Here is a 19,729-nt window from a genome sequence, read left to right as displayed (position 1 = left end):
TGCAACACCATCACTCACAGGTTAACCTTAAGTCCTCATACCCTGCAACTGTCTCATTTTGAAAGGGACAGTCACAATTAATCATCTGTCATCCCACTTTTCCAGCTGCTTTGAACATTTCCCAATTTTTCTCTCCTCCCACTTTCCCCCTTGGTCTCCAGTTTACTTCAATTGCTGGAAATTGAGTTCATGGTGCAAAGTTAGTTTTTACTCAGTTAACCTGGGACAAGAAATCGGGGCGGGGAGGGGGGGGGGCGGGAAAGAATTTGACCTTTCCCTGTAGGGTCAAGAAAAAGCAATGTGCTGCAGTCTCTCTTAGCTTATTGATTCTTTCTCATGAATAAGTTCTGTCATCTTGTCCACACTCTTAACAGTGCATGGCCACATGTATCCCTGTTCTGTAAAATGTTGGAAGGTATGCAAGACCTGAATTAGAATGTAAGGGATTTAGGAGTCCTAGTAGACCACAAGTTGGACATCAGTCAACAGTGTGATGCGGCAGCTAAAAAAGCCAATGCAAGTCTAGGCTACAGCAATAGAAGCAGAGAGTCTAGTTCAAGAGAAGTAATAGTAACATTCTATTTTGCTTTGGTTAGGCCTCATCTGATATACTGTGTCCAGTTCTGGGCACCACAATTCAAGAAGGATGTTGAGAAGCTGGACCATATCCAGAGGAGAGTGACCAAAATGGTGAAAGGTCTGGAAACCATGCCTTATGAGGAGATATTTAAGGGGCTGGGTATGTTTAGCCTGGAGAAGTTAAATAGGTGATACAATAGCCTTGCTTAAATATTTGAATGGGGTTTCATATTGAGGATGGAGCAAGCTTCTTTTCTGCTGCTCCAGAGAATAGGACATGGAGCAATGGATTCAAACTACAGGAAAAGAGATTCCACCTCAACATTAGGAGGGACTTCCTGACAATAAGAGCTGCTCAACAGTGGAAGGTGCTGCCTCGGAGGGTGGTGGAGTCTCCTTCTTTCGAGGTTTTCAAACAGAGGCTGGATTGCCCTCTGTCAGGGATACTTTGATTGAGATTTCCTGCATGGCAGGGGGGTTGGATTTGATAGTCCTTGTGGTCTCTTCCAACTCTATGATTCTATGATTCTATGACTGAAATCAATGTGTATGCAAATTGACCTTACAATTCCAAACACACACACACACACATTTTCACACACACCATGAAAATAAATACCTAGCACATTCAGATGATCCTGCCTCCTTCTCTTTCTTTCTGTCCCCTTCCTTTTTAATTTTGATTTCTTTTACCATGTGCTCCTCACCCACCCCATTCCCAAGCAGACTCTGCCATCTCTCTTCCTTTGTATGGCTAAAAAGGATTGCAATAATCCAGGCTGTTTGCCCTTAGCTGACACTGTCTCCGTGTTTGCAAACAGAAAGAGACACAGCCAGTCCCTTTAACAAACTCCTGGAAGCTGATCTATTATCAGCGATGGGGGTTTGCTGGATAGCCAGCAGGCACATTAATTAATTTCTATGCATATCATTGCCAGGATCGCTTACCGATCCAGGGAGCAAGATCAGAGATGTCACCCCATAAATTGAGTCAGAGACTTCACCTCCCCATGTTCAGCTGGCAATTTTACACAGTGTTTGACAAAGTAGCTACCAGGAGGTAAGAAAAGGCAGCGGCTCCCCAAGGTGATGGACGGGAGGAATTGGCCCAATAAATTGTTCCCAGTAAAAAGCAATGCTTTCCTCATTAAAAGGCAGTGAATTCTCTATTGCTTTTCATTAGTTTTGGCCTTGCTAGACACGGAGTTTAATTGGCAGTATGTTTACAGGAGGCCAGCCCCAGAGGTGAAGGAGACACAAAGACCAAAAAGAGATTCTTATTTATTAAGGAGAGGTGACAAGCCACTGCTTAATAAGTTTTTGTCTGCAGGACCTAAAGAGAAGTTGCAGAGTGGTGTGAGAAAAGGCTACCAAAACCATGTAACCTCTTATTCTCCACTAACTACTTGAACAATGGCATACCTGCCAACATTTCACCAATGAAAATCAGGACACATGTGGCCAAGCAACATCAGAGTGTAGTCAAAATGGCCAGAGTTATTAACAAGGAAGAACACACAAGCTTGCCTCAATCTACTGGGAAGGGCAAGATCCTTCTCCCTTCTTTCCTCTTCCCCATGTATATTTTTGTATTTTGAATTCAGTTTGCAGCCATTAAAGTAAGGTGAGGACAAAGGGGGAAAGTGTTAGGAAAAGAGAGAAAGTGAGATATTTTTAAACCAGGTGAAGAAGCAGGAAGAGAGAGGATTGATCAGGATTGTCCCTACAAAATGGGGACAATTGGAGGATGTGCAGTGTAGCTGAAGGCTTCCATATCAGGGACGTAGTGAATCCACTGTGGATTTTATTCTGAATGTAAGAGAGCTATCCAAAAGGCTGAAAATCTCCAAAACAGAATCTGACTGCCTTCTTAAAATTCAGTCTAAAATGTGGACATAGGAAGGCCCCAGCCTCAACGTGAGCTGATTTCAGTTGCAGAAAAGAAATACAACAAATAGTCCTGTGGCTTTGTGGCACCACTCTCATGCTTACTGTAAGCTTTCCTAAATGATAAACTATATGTCAGACATATAGAAAGTAATCCCAAGTTAGAGCAGCCCTAATGCCAACTTCTAAACAACAACAACAACAACAGATGTGAAGTCGAAGGCTTTCATGGCTGGCATCCATAGGTTTTGGTGGGTTTTTTTGGCTATGTGACCATATTATAAAAGAGTTTATTCCTGATGTTTCACCAGCATCTGTGGCTGGCATCTTCAGTTTGCAAACTGTAGAAGTGGGGAGGCTGGAAGATTCAAAAGGACAGGGTGAAATTGGGAGTGAGTTGAGGATGAAACTCTACCTCTCAAATCCCTGTGCAGATCTACTGCACTTGAAAGCCACTGGACTTCATCACATGAGCCTCAGTTTTGCCTCAGTCTTGCTGCAATCACATTACAGTTGGCCCTCCACATTTGTGGCTTTGACTTTTGCAGATTTGATTATTTGCATTTTTGATTAATGTTGTCTCTAAGAATTTCTAGGTCTTCCAGCACAACTCTGCCAGACATTGACCACAGAGTTGCGCTGGGGGACCTGGAGATTCCTACAGAGATGTTCTCTTAGGTAAAAAGAGCAGTGGTTTTGGGGGTGTTTTTTTTTGGGGGGGGAGTGTATTTGCAGTTTTCCCACATTCACAGAGATCCTTCAACCCTAACCCCAGTGAATGTGGAGGGACCACTGTAGTTAAAGAGAACAAAAACACACCTCTCTTTAATAGCATGATGGGGGTGTTTGGTGCCATTGATGGTCCTGCACACTCTCTTTTGCATCCCCTTTAACCTTACCTGCCTGCCCTATGCCCTACCCAGTATGCCTTTTGCATTGTTGTTGTTGTCATTATTTGTAACACAATTCCAGAGTTATGAGAATGCAATTAGGTAAAAAGAAGAAGAAAAAGAAAAGAAGGTGGGAAAAGGGGGGAGAAAACAGGTTGCTTGGGAATAGTGAGGGAGGAAGAGAGCAGGGAAGGAGGAGACTGACATCACATGGCCGCTCAATATTAGGAATGCTGTGGACTCTCGCTTATCACACCTGTAAAGTATTGTGGTGGCAGCATGACTGGCTACATATTGACAGGTTTCCCTGTCAATTAGGGGAATAGGATGTATAGTATATAATTAGGGGAATGGGAATAGATTTCTTGCATTCAGTGCCCTGCTTGCCAGCACTGCAGGCCTCCATTGCTTTGGTTGACTGACTCATCTTCAAGGTGGGTTTCAGGAGCACTTTTGAATGGTGCCACATCATAAATATGAACAGGAAACAGTTCTGTGGTCCTAAGACTAGCTTGCAACATCTTAACTGACAGGATGCCAGACTATATATCTATGTAGACTTTTTCTTTTAGCTTGGTTGTATTTTATTTAGGTGTTACGGTCCCTCTCTGACCTTTCCACATCAACAACCAACAGGATTCCTGCAATGCAGTTGCTCATTCTTGGATGTTGTATAACTTGTATAACTCATTGCACCTTCATTGTACCATTTGATCCACTGAGACTGCACAAGACACCATAGTGCCTTCCCCATTGCACCATGGAACATTGCAACATGGGACTAGACAGGCAGGCATATTGGCAAATGCCCAATTGATTGCACAATGTCAGTATACAGCAGAAGTGGGACACTGCACAAGTGCTATGTAACTACTTGAGTGTAGGTTTATACTATGGAAGTATGGTGTAGGATCTTATTTAGTTATATATTTAGTTATATACAGTATTTCTGTATTGCTTCCCAGCACACAAGAGCTCCCTAGGTGATAAACAAATAAAAACTAATTAAAACAGTACAAAGGTAAAAAGATTTATTGAACACTTTAAAATACTCTTTAAATGAAAAACTTCTAAAAGCAGTCTAAAAAAACAATCCTAGAATCCAGTTCTGAAAACACCAATTTCAAACACTGAATGCCATGAAGAACAGCACTGTTTTGGCTGCCCACCGAAAACTAAAAACAGATGGGACCAGCCTAATTTCCCTGGGCAGGGAGTTTCACAGTTGAGGTTCTGCCACAGATAAAACCCTTTTACAGGTAACCATCAACTTAACGTCACAAGGTGTTGGGATATGCAACAGGACCTTCTCTGAAGATCTCAAAATTCTGGCAGACTCGTATGACAGAAGGTGGTCTTTCAGATATCTTGGCCCCAAGTCATGTAGGGCTTTGTAGGTCAACACCAGCACCTTGAATTGAGCTTGGAAGCAAATTGGAAGCTAGTGTGGTTCTTGCTGAATCAGTGTTAAGATGATTTCTAAAATGCATACCTGAATTGAGTCTAGCTGCTGCATTTTGCACTAGCTGTAGCTGCTGGACACTTTGCTGTATCCCCAGCACCACAACTTTAAATAAAACAAGTGGTGCATCCCACAGAGGTCAAGAAGATTGGGAAGTGGGTCAGGTCTGGCCCCCAAACCCTGCAGAAGTGCCCAACCCTGACTGAATATATACAGATTTGCTTCTGGGCTCAATACAAGCTGTGGGTTATTACCTTTAAAGCCCTACATGGTTTGGGCTAGAGGTATTTACGGGAACACCTCTCCCTACATAATCCGCCCCACACTCTCAGAATATCGGGGAAGAACCTGCTGGAATTAAAAATGACCAGACTAGCTTCAACTTCTCTAAGAGCTTTCACTGTAGCAGCTCCTAGATTATGAAACAGTCTCCCAAAAGAGATCCATCTTACTTCTTCCTTGGAGACCTTTAAGAGGGCAGTTAAGACTTATCTCTTCTGACGCTGACTCTACCCACCTGACTCTGTATGAGATACATGGATCCATCTCTTTGACTAGAACTGGAATACAGTACTTTTATTCCCACTGTGACTTTTGATAATGTGTTTTTAATTGTTATTGTTAACAATTGTTAAATTGTTAAATGCTTACATATTTTACTGATCAATTTTGTAACTGTATATTTATACTAGGTTGTAATCCTGCCTCAATCCATCTGGGAGAGGCAGGAAAATATAAATAAAAATTATTATTATTATTATTATTATTATTACGGGAACACAAATGAATATGGGTTGGGTTGGCCTCCAGAAAGCCACCAAAGTAGACAGGTCTGGGCTAGACAATCAAATGATCTGACTGGTTCAAGGTAGCTTTTGACAATCCTAAGCATCTGGGCAGGAACTAGGACTAAACTGGTTTCACTGGATGTCTTTCCTGGAATCCATAAAGGAATATGTAGAAGTGCATTATTACAAGGTATGGCCACTCAGCAGCAGCATGCTGTGTTCTAGGTGAGTAAATTTCAGAGCCATCCAAAGAGCTGTTACAGGCAGCCAGTACAAATAAAAATCCTCCATATTTATTTGAAACTTCTAATTAAGGAAATACTTAAGAATAAATTGCCCTTCTTCAGTGTGGCACTCCAAGGCTTGTTGTGCTTACAAGATATACCGGCAAATTGGGAGCCTTAAAAATTAAGCAGCATGGAGTGTCCAATAATTAATTGGACTTTATATCCATTGCTTGTTTAATGCAACTAGAAAACCACTCCAAAGAAGGGGGAATGAGCAGAAAATGAGCTGGAGGGGTTCCAAACATAAGCAAGGACATATCTACTGGTCAAATGGGAAGTCTTTCTGGCCCTAAAAAATGGGGAAACAGGACACATATTTTATTAGCAGTGTAATTATTGCCTTTGTCATTTAACTGCTTCCTGATGACTAGAAACCCAGTAAGCAAAACTGAATACATTCAGCACATGCTGTGTTTTTGAAGATGAAGAACCAACTTTGAAATACAGATTTTTAATCCTTGGGGTGGGCAGAAAATTCTCAAATTTGGGGCATGATTTGGTGGTGTACATGCTAAGGAAAGGAACAAAATGGCATTCTTTCTGTATTTCTGGAGGATGGGATGTAGTCCAAGTGCAGGTAACAGAAAACATGTTAGCAATCCCATGGCTTCTCCATAGACAGGATAAGAAGGAAAATGATAAAAGATTGACCATAAAGCCAAAGTAATGTAGAACCAGACAAAAGGAAAAGTATTCTGAATCAAGGAAAAATGTAGAAGATGCCAGCTTGTTCAACCATTAGGAAACTCAAGGAAAAGCAGATCAAGCATTAACAGAGCAATCTGGCCCAAATATGGACTAACTGGCACTTTCTACCAATGACAGTAACAATCTAACAGTCTGCCTTGGAGCTCTGTGGCAATTGAAAAATTAACAAGTTTATTTTCCCATAAGGTCTTGTGAATGAAAGATACATAATGCACTATCCAGAATGTCGCATATTTTTGCATGTGATACATAAGGTTTCAGCCAGAAGAGTAAGATGTTAGTATTGAAGAAGACCTGAGAAAACATTCTTCCAACGAATTAGCCTCAACCAAGAAATAATTCAAGTTCTGCCACAGGTACATGTTAATATGTCAAATATAAGAAAATGAAATAGATGTATAATTGTAGCAAGGATGAAGTGTGCATAGTTGGATATTACATTCCATAATGTTTACCGGTTGCAGCTTTTCACAGTTGATGAACCTGGCAAACCTGGCCACAGAATCTGGATTTCTTAGCTTTCTCTCATTTTAAGCACTGTGTACCACATCTCCAATATCTATTTGTTTGTCACCCTGTGCTCTGCCATGAGAGAATGTAATAAGTTTAAAACATGGCCTCATAAACCAACTCCTACATATTCTTCCAGCAGTGTTTTACTCCTACTTCCCTCTTAACAACAACCCTCTTTAGAAGTCAGCTCCCCCATTAAGATTCAGGGGCATTTGCAACTCCATATCTTCAGTTTCAGAAAAGATCTGAATGTGTAAAGATATGCAGGTGACCACTAAAGTTAGCATTGATCAAGCCATTGTATTCCCTATTACCATGTATGGATATGAGAGCTGGACAGTTAAGAAAGATGATAGGAAGAAAGTCCATTCATTTGAGATGTGGTGCTGGAGAAATGCTGAAGATCCCATGGACAGCGAAAAAGACAAACAAATGGGTCCTAGAGTAGATCAAGCCAGAAACCCCCATGGAATCCAAGATGACCAAACTGAGGCTGTTGTAGTTCGGACACATCATGAGAAGGAAGGACTCATTGGAAAAGACAATATTGCTGGGAAAGATGGAGGGAAGTAGGAAGAGAGGAAGGCCTCATGCCAGATGGATGGACTCTATGGAGTCACAGGTTTTATGAGGTTGCAGAAATTAAGCAGAGCAGTGGAGGACAGAGGGTCTTGGAGATGTCTCAACTATAGGGTTGCCATGAGTCGAGAGCAACTCTAGGGCAGTTAACAACAACAAACGGGGTTACACCAGCCTAAGTACTACCTCCTTCTACAATGCATTTCCCCAGTAAGATGATGCCTATGCATAGATCTACCCCCTGGCCCAAATAACCATGGGTTGGCCATGGGTTGCACCCTGCCAATGTCCAGCTGCCATTGAACTGATAGAGAAAGGGAATGGGCTTAACCTGCAGCACTTCAGTGTAAGTATTCTGGTGTAGCTTTACTCTCTGCCAGCACCAAAGGGGTTCTTGGCCAATTACAGCATTTCCTTGAAAATTCTCATATTTTTCTTAGGTTTTTCTCTTGGGTGTTTCTAACTAGAAATTTTTGGATTTGCATTTTCATGTGCTCCAAAAATGGATCTGAATGTAATTTGCTGTCAGAAATTGTGATACAATTCTTGCTGAAACAAACAAACAAACAAAAGGTGCATGCCTTTCAAAGATGTACATGGAAAAAACCTGAAGATTAAAAACTCAAACAGACACACTTTGGTCAGTAGTAGGATGTAGTTAAAAATGCCTTAATGGAAGTACACAGGGTTATGAACAAATGGGGACAAAATTTTAAAATGCACATGGAAATGTTTATAAACTGCTATGTGAGGAGGGGGAAAGCCCTCAGAATCCAATATGGAATTGATTTCTAATAAGCAATTGGGTGGAAAAGGCACTGGAGGGTGGTGGCTCTAATGTCATTAAGGCTGAATCTTCACTATAGAAATAATGCGGTTTGATACCACTTTAACTGACGTGACTTGATGCTATGGAATTCTGGGGTTTGTAGTTTGTTGTGGTAACAGAGCTCTCTGACAGAGAAGGCTAAATATCTCACAAAACTACAAATCCCAGAATCCATTGCATTGAACCATGGCAGTTAAAAGTGGTGACAAACTGCATTCATTCTGCAGTGTAGATGAGACCTAAAACAGAATCTAGTCTAGGTTTTAGGTCCTATTTTAAAGGACCTGTTCCAAGGTTCTGAAAATAACGTGGAGACAGATTTCAGAACCTTAGACAGCTCCTGGAGAATTCAGTTTACCACTTCCACTGAGAATAGGAGAACCTTGATAAGTTTGAACCTGTTGCTATTGTATGCCTTCAAGTTGTTTCTGACTTATGGCAACCCTAAGTTGAACCTATTACAGGATTTGCTGGGGCTGAGAGTGTGTGACTTATCCAGAGGGTTTCTATGGCCAAACTGGGAATCAAAGCCTGATCTCTAGAATCGTAATCCAATGCTCAAACCACTACACAGCACTTGCTCTCTTCTTTCCTGCTTACTCTACATATTTTACTCTGAAACTCTCTGTCTTGCACTGGTCTGCCAAGGACACATTTCTAAAATGTGTTTGTGCTTTCCTTTTAAACACAAGAATTGGAACTAATCCATCTGGTTTGGTTCGTTTGGCCCATTTTTCTCTTCTGGCTAATAGTGCCTCTCCAGGACTTCTGTCAGAGAAAAATCTTTCTTATCATTTGCTTATAGTTTAACTGGAAAAGTCAGGATATAAAGCTGGGATTTTCTGAATGTAATGCTTATGGGTCAGCCCCACTGATGTTCCATTCTACTCTGCATTCATGAGATCATATCTGGAGTACTTGGCTGAGTGACCAGCATAACAGCAGCAGCATGAGCATGATCCTCCTTGATCATTATCATAATCATAATTTTTTATTGTAGGCCTGTAATCTGTATCAGCTATTTACTTAAGTGTACTTAAAACAACCACAAAAATGAAAACATTCAAGAGACTGACAAGCATGTTTCAATGTCTCAGTAGGAACATATTTTAATTCCTAACAAGAATTGTTGTGGATTTACCATCTCCGGAAAGAATAATAAAAATAAATATAATAATAGACAAGATAACGATGATGACAATGACCAGTATTTTACATCAGCTACTTAGTTAAGTATACTTAAGTAAAACTGACTATACAGAGACATAGCCATGCTAGTCTGGAATATCAGTATGCAACAGGATCTGTGTGAAAGAATTTGTAGCATGAGCTTTTGTAGACTTGGTCTACTTCCTCAGATGCATGGAGTCAAGTGGAACCCAGGAAGGAGACTCCATGCATCTGAGGAAATAGACCAAGTCTACAAAAGCTCATGCTACAACTTATTTTGTTGTGCAGCTAGTCTCAAAGGTACGACAAGATCCCTTTGCATACTAAGTTAAGTAAACGTAACAGACGTCCAAAACACACTGCAGATATAATCCAGTTTTAGACCCCTTTAACTGCCCTGGCTCAATGCTAAGGAATTCTGGGATTTGTAGTTTTGTGAGATATTTAGCCTTCTCTCTCAGAGAGCTCTGGTGGCACAATAAATTACAATTCCCAGGATTCCCTAGCACTGAGCCAGGGCAGTTAAAGCAGCCTCAAACTGGATTATTTCTGCAGTGTGTTTTGGACCTAAGTCACCTGTCCTCACCAAAAGATCATTTGTCTTGCTCCAATTGCCAGCAGAATGGATCGCCTTCTCTCCCTGAAGCTGGTGCTACCAAAGTAGTGGGGGAGCTACAATTGTGGCAATAGTGTCAAAATCGTGACTAAGCAGAAAATGCATGGCAGATTGTTGTTCTATATGATAACAGCTGCATGAATGATATTTGCAAAAGAATGGAAAGCAGAGAAAATTCTCAAACTGGAAGACTGGTTAGTAAAACCAGTAGAGGTCTTGGAAATTGATAAGACATGCAAAAATCAGAAAAATTCTAAATTAATGGAAGATTTGGGGAAAGTTTTGATATTTTTAAGACTGAAATGGGGTAATTCTGTCATGTTATGACTCTGAATTAATTGGGGAAAAATATGATTTGGCAATCAAACGTTTTAAATACTGAGAAGATGAAGATCAATATAAACATGTAAGAATTCTTAGACAACACAGCATAGAAAAACAGAAGAAATAAGGTAACAACAAGATAGTCTTAAACTAAAAAGAACAGAGAAAATACCAAGAGACTGAGGGTATGGAAGTAACTAATGGTGAAGGGGTTATTTTTTTGGTTTGAATGTTATTTGTTTGTTACACGTTTGTACTGCATGTAAGAGAAAGAATATTTATATGATTGTTATGAATATTTTCTTTGTTTTGTTGTTGTTGATAAACTCAAATAAAAATATTTTTAAAAACCATGACCAAGTAGCAGCCATGAACACAGAACTTAGGTTCTCATCTATAAATGTTCTCTATTCATGATCGCTACTTAGTCACAACTTTAACACTATTGCCAAGATCATAACTCTATGCCCAATCTACTTTATTGGGCACCAGCTATGTGTGAAGGAAGTCCCTTTTGCCAACTTTGTGCCAAAGACTAGAAGAGATTGGTATGCTTAGCTAAGGAAAACATTAAGGGGAAATTGTTGGGGGACATTCCATCCACTTAGTGTTGTCTTGTTTTTAAGGGCAAATCTACACAATTAAAATATTCCCCATTCCAGTTGAATAAAATTGATCCAGACACATGTGATTTACAGGACTTTGGGCATTTTGCAGTGGAAGAGGTGTGGAAAAACTCCATAAATCCACAGAAGAAGGCTTAATGTTTTTTATCAGAATATCCAAGGAAATCTGCAAAAATGAGCATTATCAAACCTGTGCTGCTTTGCATGGATTTGAATAACTGTGCATTTTCAGCAGAGGAAGAGTGCAGGACAGTGCCAAGCTATCTCAAGATTGGCTGGCAGATGTGAGGCAGGCCTACATAAAACCTACCTCAATTCTGCAAGAGGAGAAGAAGATTAGAGATTTTGTGGGAGCCTGCATGTGGTGGACATGCCCTAAAGTCAAAAATTTCTGGAGAGAGATTCATAAGATTATACAAAAGATATTTCAAATTGAACTTAATTTTGAACCTGATCGTTTCTGTTAAATATGGTAGACAGTAAAGAAGTAAGACAGAAATTAAAAGTAATACTGGATTTAATAACAATTGTAAGGATCTCTTTAGCCATGGATACATGGCTCTACAAGTCTCTGGAAATAGTGGAAATGGATAAAATCACAATGGCATTAAGAGACAAAGCTGAAGATATAAATCAGATTTGGGACCCACTATTGAAATATTGCAAAGATAGATGGACAACTTAAACAGATTTTTCAGTAAATTTTATCTTTTTTGGTTAAATAAGCATTTTTATAATATAATCGGTAAGGGATGGAGATTCAAGGAAAGCTACTAGACAAAAGCGTAATCTTCTGTGTTATCAAAATATACTTACACATATACATACACACATATAATGTGTTATGAAGGAGTTGTAGTTACATATAGTTTCTGTTTTAATAGAGGAATGTATTTGAATAGCTGTTAAGACAGTATTTACTATAGTCAAACATAGGGGTGAGAGGGTAGGGGGAGAATTAATGACAAAGAAGATGACAAGCAATTTTTCTGTATATATTGTAAGTTTCAATAATTTTTTTAAAGAGATTTTGAGGGAGCCTGGAACTCTTGCAAGACATCCTCTGCTTGTATGACTCAGGATGGGCTTTATGTAGGTCTGTTTCATCTGTGATTTGTCTTAGCCACCTAGGTCTGGAGAGCTGAGAACAAGAAGAGCAGATGCCAGTTGTGCATGCAACAGACAAATTAAAAATTGAGACACATGTGACCAAATAGCATCAGAGTGTGGTCAAGATAGCAAAAGTTATTCAAGAGGAAGAACACACAAATTAGGAGAGGCCAGTGGCATCACTAGGGTTGGCGGCACTTGGTGTGGTAACTCATGGTGTCACACACACACCCCACTGACCTCCTCCTATACCTCCTATACATACAGAATCCTTAGTAATGTGTTTTTGTATTAATGTTACTAATATATTGTAATTCCTGTATGTCATTGAATGTAATGGCAATAGTTGTCATTTTGCCAGTGATATAAAGAACTAACAAAATTAAACTTATACCTTTAAATTGCACTATCACATGCACAGCTGAAATGTATTTACATGTATATCACTTCATGTGGTTGAAATGAAAAATTGGTAAAATGGCTTTTAAATAAAATTTAAAAAGAATAAAAATTAACATTTTAAAATTTTAAATTTTTAAATAAAATCTGTTGCCTCTCCTTCCTCTTCTCACTAAGCTTCACCCTACTCATACCATCTCCAACAGCCCATTCCTGCCAAAAGGCTGGTGTTTGGAAAGCAGCAGTGTCACCCCCATTACGGTGTCACCCAGTGAGATCTGCACACACACACACCCACACACCTTCCTAGTAATGCCCCTGGGAGAAGATACAGAAGTTTGCTTTTCCCTGAGCCTACTGGAAAGGATAGGATTCCAGCAATTGAATTAAACTGAGAAGGAAGTGGGAGAAGGCGAGAAAAATTGGGACATTTAAAAGCAACTGGAAAAGTGGGACAACAGAGGATTAATCAGGACGGTCCTTGCCAAATCAGGACAATTACTGGTATGAGATGCTGTGAGAAACCTCTTTTAGGGACAAGTACCTGAGACACGTAGGACCTTTTAACATGGGAGGTGGTCCTCAAAACATTGTTGGATTGTTCCTCCCAACATTCCTCATCAAGGCTATGGTGGTTATGGCTGCTGGGACTTGCAGTCCACCAACCACCAAAGCCCCTGTGTTAGCAACTCAACTCATTTCTTCTTCACGGCACTCCAAGCCTTTTTCTCATGGGACACTAAGGTGGCTTGGCCCACAGTTTGGGAATTACTCCTCTAATCGACAAATGGAATAAGGTTGGTTCAGAGATGTTACGACGCTGAAGCAGATTGATTTCAGAACTGACCTTTTTCATCAGGAAGCTGAAATCACTTTTTGCTTGTCTGTTTCTACATCAGGCTAAAAAGGACAGAAATTTGTGCATGTGGAGGGGCAGAGTTGAGTTGAGGAATGTTAATATAACAATTACCCTGGAAGAGGCCTGTTGCCGGTCTGATGAATCTTTCCTCCCCATTCCCTGCAAAAGGCTGTTTAACTCCTCTGGTGCCATGTTCTCTTTTTTAATTCTCATGGAAACAAGGAGAGGAGGGGACACAAAGACTCCTGTGATGGAAAACGAACTGCATGCATGGTTCACAGGGCTGCAGAATTGAGAGCTATTAAATACTAAAAAGACAAGGTGAGAAACAATTTGCAAACATCTCCTCTTTTTATAGACTGCAGCTATTGAGAAAAATTGAGTGAATTCCCTAGCTGCCCGGACAGCAGTCTCTTTCAAGATTCCATCAATTTTTTACGGTACAATCAATATTTATGAATCCCTAAAGAAAACCAGGAAAGAGAATCATAGCAAAACGTTGGCAGGATTTTTTTGTTTTGTTTTCTTTTGTTTGGTTTCCTTTGGCTTGGGCTTCTTTAAACTACACCGTTTGCAGAGATGCTAACAGAAAAGACCTAAATAACTTTTTAAATCATTTCACTGACAATCAGAGTATCTAACCTAATCAATATTTTTTAATGTCAGTGGTTTTAATGTCAGAGTATTAGTGCTACTGTAAGAGAAAAGACAACAACCTCAAAACGTGAGGAAGAACCCAAAATGAACATTTCAAACAGTGCTATTTTTGGTTTTTGGGCTAAAGAACATATTTTATAACTCTTAAGTAGTCTATAATTTCCTGCTAAAATGCAGAGGAAATGCCATAATGAAAAGGTATATTTCCCCTCTTAACAGACACATGCATTAATAAGATTCACATCATGCAAGCGATGGGCTCCTTCTTCTTTTCGTTTTTTTCCCCACCCACCAGGCAGCTGGAAAACAGAAAGATTTCTATAAAAACTATGCAAACAAATCTACATTCCTTTAATGGCTACTTTCAGTTTCATATCCAAACTTATTTAAATAACTCTGAACCCTCCTGCTGAGAAATATTGAAACTAATGGATTCCTGTGTGTGCAATCTCCATTTAAATGTAGAGTTTAATTTCCCTCTGGGCTAAACCTGTGTAAAACTTGACTTGAAATGTCCCTCTGTTAAAAAAAAACCCCACAACACAATGTTTAGGGGGAGATGCCTTTGATTTTATTTAAAATTTATTTTGTACATTACAAGCAAACTGCAAAGTCTCAGATGAACTCCTCAAATTGCACTTGTATAAGTGCCAACTTTACAATTGTCACTGGGGCTGAAGAAAAAGCCAGGGAGGGGGAGAGATGTACAGTAGCTGGGGCCAATTCTGCTTCCCTGGAAAGAGTGATGTAAAGTTAACGCCATGTCTTAGGAGCAATGGAGTTGCTGGGTGTACACAAGCATAGCACAAGAAAAGGTTATTTTAGGCTGCATCAATAGAAGTATAGTGTCTAGATCAAGGGAAGTAGTATTGCCACTGTATTCTGCTTTGGTCAGGCCTCACCTGAAATACTGTGTCCAGTTCTGGGCAACACAATTTAAAAAAAGATGCTGACAAGCTGGAGCATGTCCAAAGAAAGACCACTAAAATGGTGAAGGACCTGGAAACGATGCCTTACAAGGAAAGATTTAGGGAGCTGGGTATGTTTACCCTGGAGAAGAGATGGTTAAGAGGTGATACAGCCTGGTTTAAATATTTGAAGGGATGTCATATTGAGGAGGGGACAAGCTTGTTTTCTTCTGCACCAGAGAACAGGACCCGGAACAATGGATGCAAGCTCCAGGAAAAGAGATTCCACCTCAACATTAGGAGGAACTTCCTGACAGTAAGAGCTGTTCAACAGTGGAAGACACTCCCTCGGAGAATAGTGGAGTCTCCTTCTTTGGAGGTCTTTAAGCAGAGGCTGGATAGCCATCTGTCATGGATGCTTTGATTGTGAGTTTCTGCATGACAGGTAGGTTGGACTAGATAGCCCTTGTGGTCTCTTCCAACTCTGATTCTATGATTCTATGGGTTCATTCCCACTTACATTTAAACCGGTTTGCGATTCACCTTCACTATATGTTGCTAAATCAATTCCAAAATGTCCGTCATTCCCACTATGAAAATGAATCTTTTCATTATCCCCTTGTAATCACTTCTTTTTTGACATGATTGTCATCCCCACTAGTTTGCGCCCCTTTAAAAAAAATCATGTGCCCCTAGGTTATACCACAAGCACAAAGGCAGCACTGAAGGGGGGGGATTGGTGGATCCACCAAAAACTGAGGATGGATGTTAATTCCCCTCTGCCACTAGTTCCTTCCCTCCAGAATGATGTGATTCAGATCCATCATTCCCACTTCTTGAACATGCTTTGGAACTGACTCTTTTAAAAAGAACTGCCAAAGAAGGAAAGAGCAGGGGTTTTTTTGCATTTGCTTCGCTTCATAACGATTAAAACCAATCACAGTCGGATCAGAACCAGTTTCAAATGGGAACAACGATCATATAACCTGATCAGCAATTCACTTTAAATCATAGTGAGAAAGCAGCCTGTGACTATTCTGCAAATTAGCACAGAGTTTTTACTGAGATGAGAGCAAAATTCACTGGATTTGGCCCTGAGAGGTCAGTTGTGGGTTCTTGTGGGTTTTTTTAAAAGCAAAAGTTAAGTAGGCTAATGCATGGTAGGAGCTGGAACAGGAACTATGCATCTCTGGGTCTCGGGAGCAAGGTACAGTCAAACAATATTTTAAAAGCTGGCTATATCCCAGGGTCAGGATTCATCCCGTCCTCTATCAGTTTCTCTGTTCCCTTGGTTTCCTTGCTCATAGAATCATAGAATTGGAAGACACATCATCCAGTCCAACCCCATACAGCCATGCAAGAATGCACAATCAAAACAGATGACCATCCAGCCACTGTTTAAAAACCTCCGAAGAAAGAAACTCCACCACACTCCAAGACAGCATATTTCCATTGTCGAACTGTCTTGCTTTCAGAAAGTTCTTTCTAATGTTTAAGTGGAATCTGTTTTCCTGTTTTCCTGTGAAACATTTTTAAACACCTGCCAATGAAATAATAATCATGAAATAAGACTTCTAGTTTCTTCAGGGCACCATGGCCAAGTATCAGCAGAGGTGGTTAGGGTGGTTGGACTACCTTTCCCCCTGGCCAGCAAAGCCCCCAGACCCAAAAGGGTGATGTCCTCTCCTGCTGCCTAGCTGCCTTTCTAGGTCTGATGGAGCTGCTGGCCAGGTGGGAGAGAGAGGAGACTCCCTTTCTTGCTTGGTCAGCAAAGCCACCAGACCTGGCACCCCTTTCCACCAGTGCATTAGGTGCTCCATGTCCTAGTCTCTGGAGAAGCGAAAAGCATCTTCTACAGGCATTTCCACATGTACTTCCACAGGCACTTCAGGTATTTCAAGATGGCTATCACCTCTCCAGGCTGAACATACCCAGCTCCAGACCCTGTACTAACTTGGTTACCTTCCTCTGGACATGTTCACTTGTCAGTGACCATGTGAATCTTCTGTACTGAGAAACTGACACATTATTTCAGGTGAAGTCTGAACAAAGCAGAGTACTTCTTATTACTTCTCTCATTCCGAACACTGTACTTCTCTTGATACAGCCTAGGACTGCATTTGGCTTTTCTGACTCCATATCTATTCTGCTGTTAAGATGGATAGATAACCTTGGGTCAGTCATCATCTCTCATTCTAACCGTTACAAACGTCCCTCATACAATGGTTGACAAAAGACCATAAACACCACCTTAATCACCTTGGATGAAAGACGGAATATAAATCTAATAAAATTTCTTCCAGAATAAAACTCTGGAATCAGGAAATTATAATATAAGAGCCAGCATATGAGTAGAGGAATGTGATAAAAGGTGTGGAAGGTGAAGAAGGATTGGAAAGACAACGTAAGAACAGGTATGGATAGAAAGAAGAGGGACAAGAGGGACAAAAGAGAGAATGAGAAGTGTTAGAAGGAGCAGTGGAATATTGGTATACTCTTAGGTGAGTACTAAATGATATATGGAGAATAACTAGTACATGATATCTGAGTGTACAACATTAGGGATTAGTGAGGGCTGTATGATGTATTGTATGATGGTGGTATGACACATTGTAAGGTTGTAAGATTTATTGTAATGTATGATGTGTAGCATATGCTATATGAAAGATTATGTATTTTAATCATGGCAAATAAAGGTATCTTTTTTAAAAAAAGAGAGCCAGCATGATGTAGCATTTTGAGCATTGGACCAAGAATCTGGAAACCAGGGTTGGAATCCCGGTTCAGCCATGTAAACCAACTGAGTTGCAAATCACACTCTTTCAGCCTCAGAGGATGGCAATGGCAAATCCTGTAAAGACACTTGCCAAGAAACCCCCCTCCTTAGGGTCTTCATCAGTTGGAAATGTCTTGAAGGCACACAACAACAACAATAACAATTATAATATAAATACTACGCAGCATGTATTATATAAAATTACACCAGAATCCTTTTTGTTTCTTACATGTGAATATGTTCCTTACAGATCCAGTGTCACATTTTGTTCCATGTGGATTCAGTTCAAGGTTGCAGAAGTGGACTAGCACATCCAGTGCCATTGTGCATGGAATCTACAGTGCACACCAATGCAGGTAATACATTGTGCATGGATGCACACTGATACATGTGGTGCATTATGCATCAATGTGCATTGCATAAGCAAATGCGTGTGCACATTTGGCTTTGCCATTCACTAACAAGGTGTCATTGTGTAATTCCATGAGCTTAAAGTTACGCTATGGCTCCCTGATACAGAAACTAGCCTTATAAAAATGTAATAATAGACAAAATGATTTGCTCAGAAGCTATTCCCTGTAGTTGTTGGGTTTTTTTTTAAAGCAGCTGTGTTTTGCTTTGTTCTTGTTTTTTTAATGGTTAAATTCCACATCTTTGGAAAAGTACTACCATGCAATTAATTAGCAAAGATTATACATTCCTTTAGATACCTTTGCAACATTAGTGAACACCATATAGGCATGCAGGAATCTGATGTATTTGCAGATTGCTTTTAGTGAGGCTTATTTGTTCCAATTTAATCAGTCGAGCCAGAATGCCAGCTATTTATATGTCTACTTTAAGTGTTACTCCCTGGTGAAGATCTACCCGCACTCCCGTCCAGCATGTACTGAGGTATTTCGGTAATTCAGCCTCTTTTTCTTGCTTAGATATCCCCATTCAAGGGAATCTCTATAGACTGGGTCTGTGCTGGATCTATTTCTATATTTAATGACACATTTCATCACCAGGGAATACTTTATTGAACCATCTCTGCTGAAATTGTACATTTTCCCCCCAAGAGTGCCAAGCCACAAAAGAACTATAGGTTCTTAAAATATTTCAGTGTGAAATAGAATATGCACATGTACATTTGCAAAGAAAGAGTAAAATACCTGTTAAGAGGACCCAAAACACAAACAGGTTTCAGCTTAGATGCTAGAAAGAAGTAAACATGTGCTCACTTCAGATTACATTAAGGATTCAAATATTTAAGTAGTCATCCTTATTGAATAATAATAATAATAATAATAATAATAATAATAATAATAATTTATATCCCGCCTCTCCCTGTATTGGATTGAGGCGGGTAACAAGATATCAAAGACAACTAAATCAAGTAAAAAAAAAACACGGAAAAAATAGTTAAAAGACATATTACATTTCAAGTTCCCAAACTACCTCCCACCCTATAAAACAATAAAACAATTCCCAACCGATGGCCAATAAAACGAATCAAGATCATTCAATCCAATGGGAACAATTAGGTAAGTGGAAAAATTGGAAGTCAGTTTGGGAAGGCTCGCTGGAAAAGATCCATTTTTATTGCCTTCTTGAAGGCACCTAAAGATGTTATTTGGTGGATCTCATCCGGTAAATCGTTCCAGAGTTTTGGAGCGGCAATGGAAAATGTCCTCTGGGAAGTGGTTACTAGTCTAGTTCTCTCTGACTGCAATAGATTCATCCCAGAGGACCTGAGAGTGCGGGAAGGATTATATGGGAG

The sequence above is a fragment of the Sceloporus undulatus genome, chromosome 2 (assembly GCF_019175285.1).
Source record: "Sceloporus undulatus isolate JIND9_A2432 ecotype Alabama chromosome 2, SceUnd_v1.1, whole genome shotgun sequence".
NCBI classification, from domain to species: domain Eukaryota; kingdom Metazoa; phylum Chordata; class Lepidosauria; order Squamata; family Phrynosomatidae; genus Sceloporus; species Sceloporus undulatus.
This window is presented reverse-complemented; position numbering follows the sequence as displayed.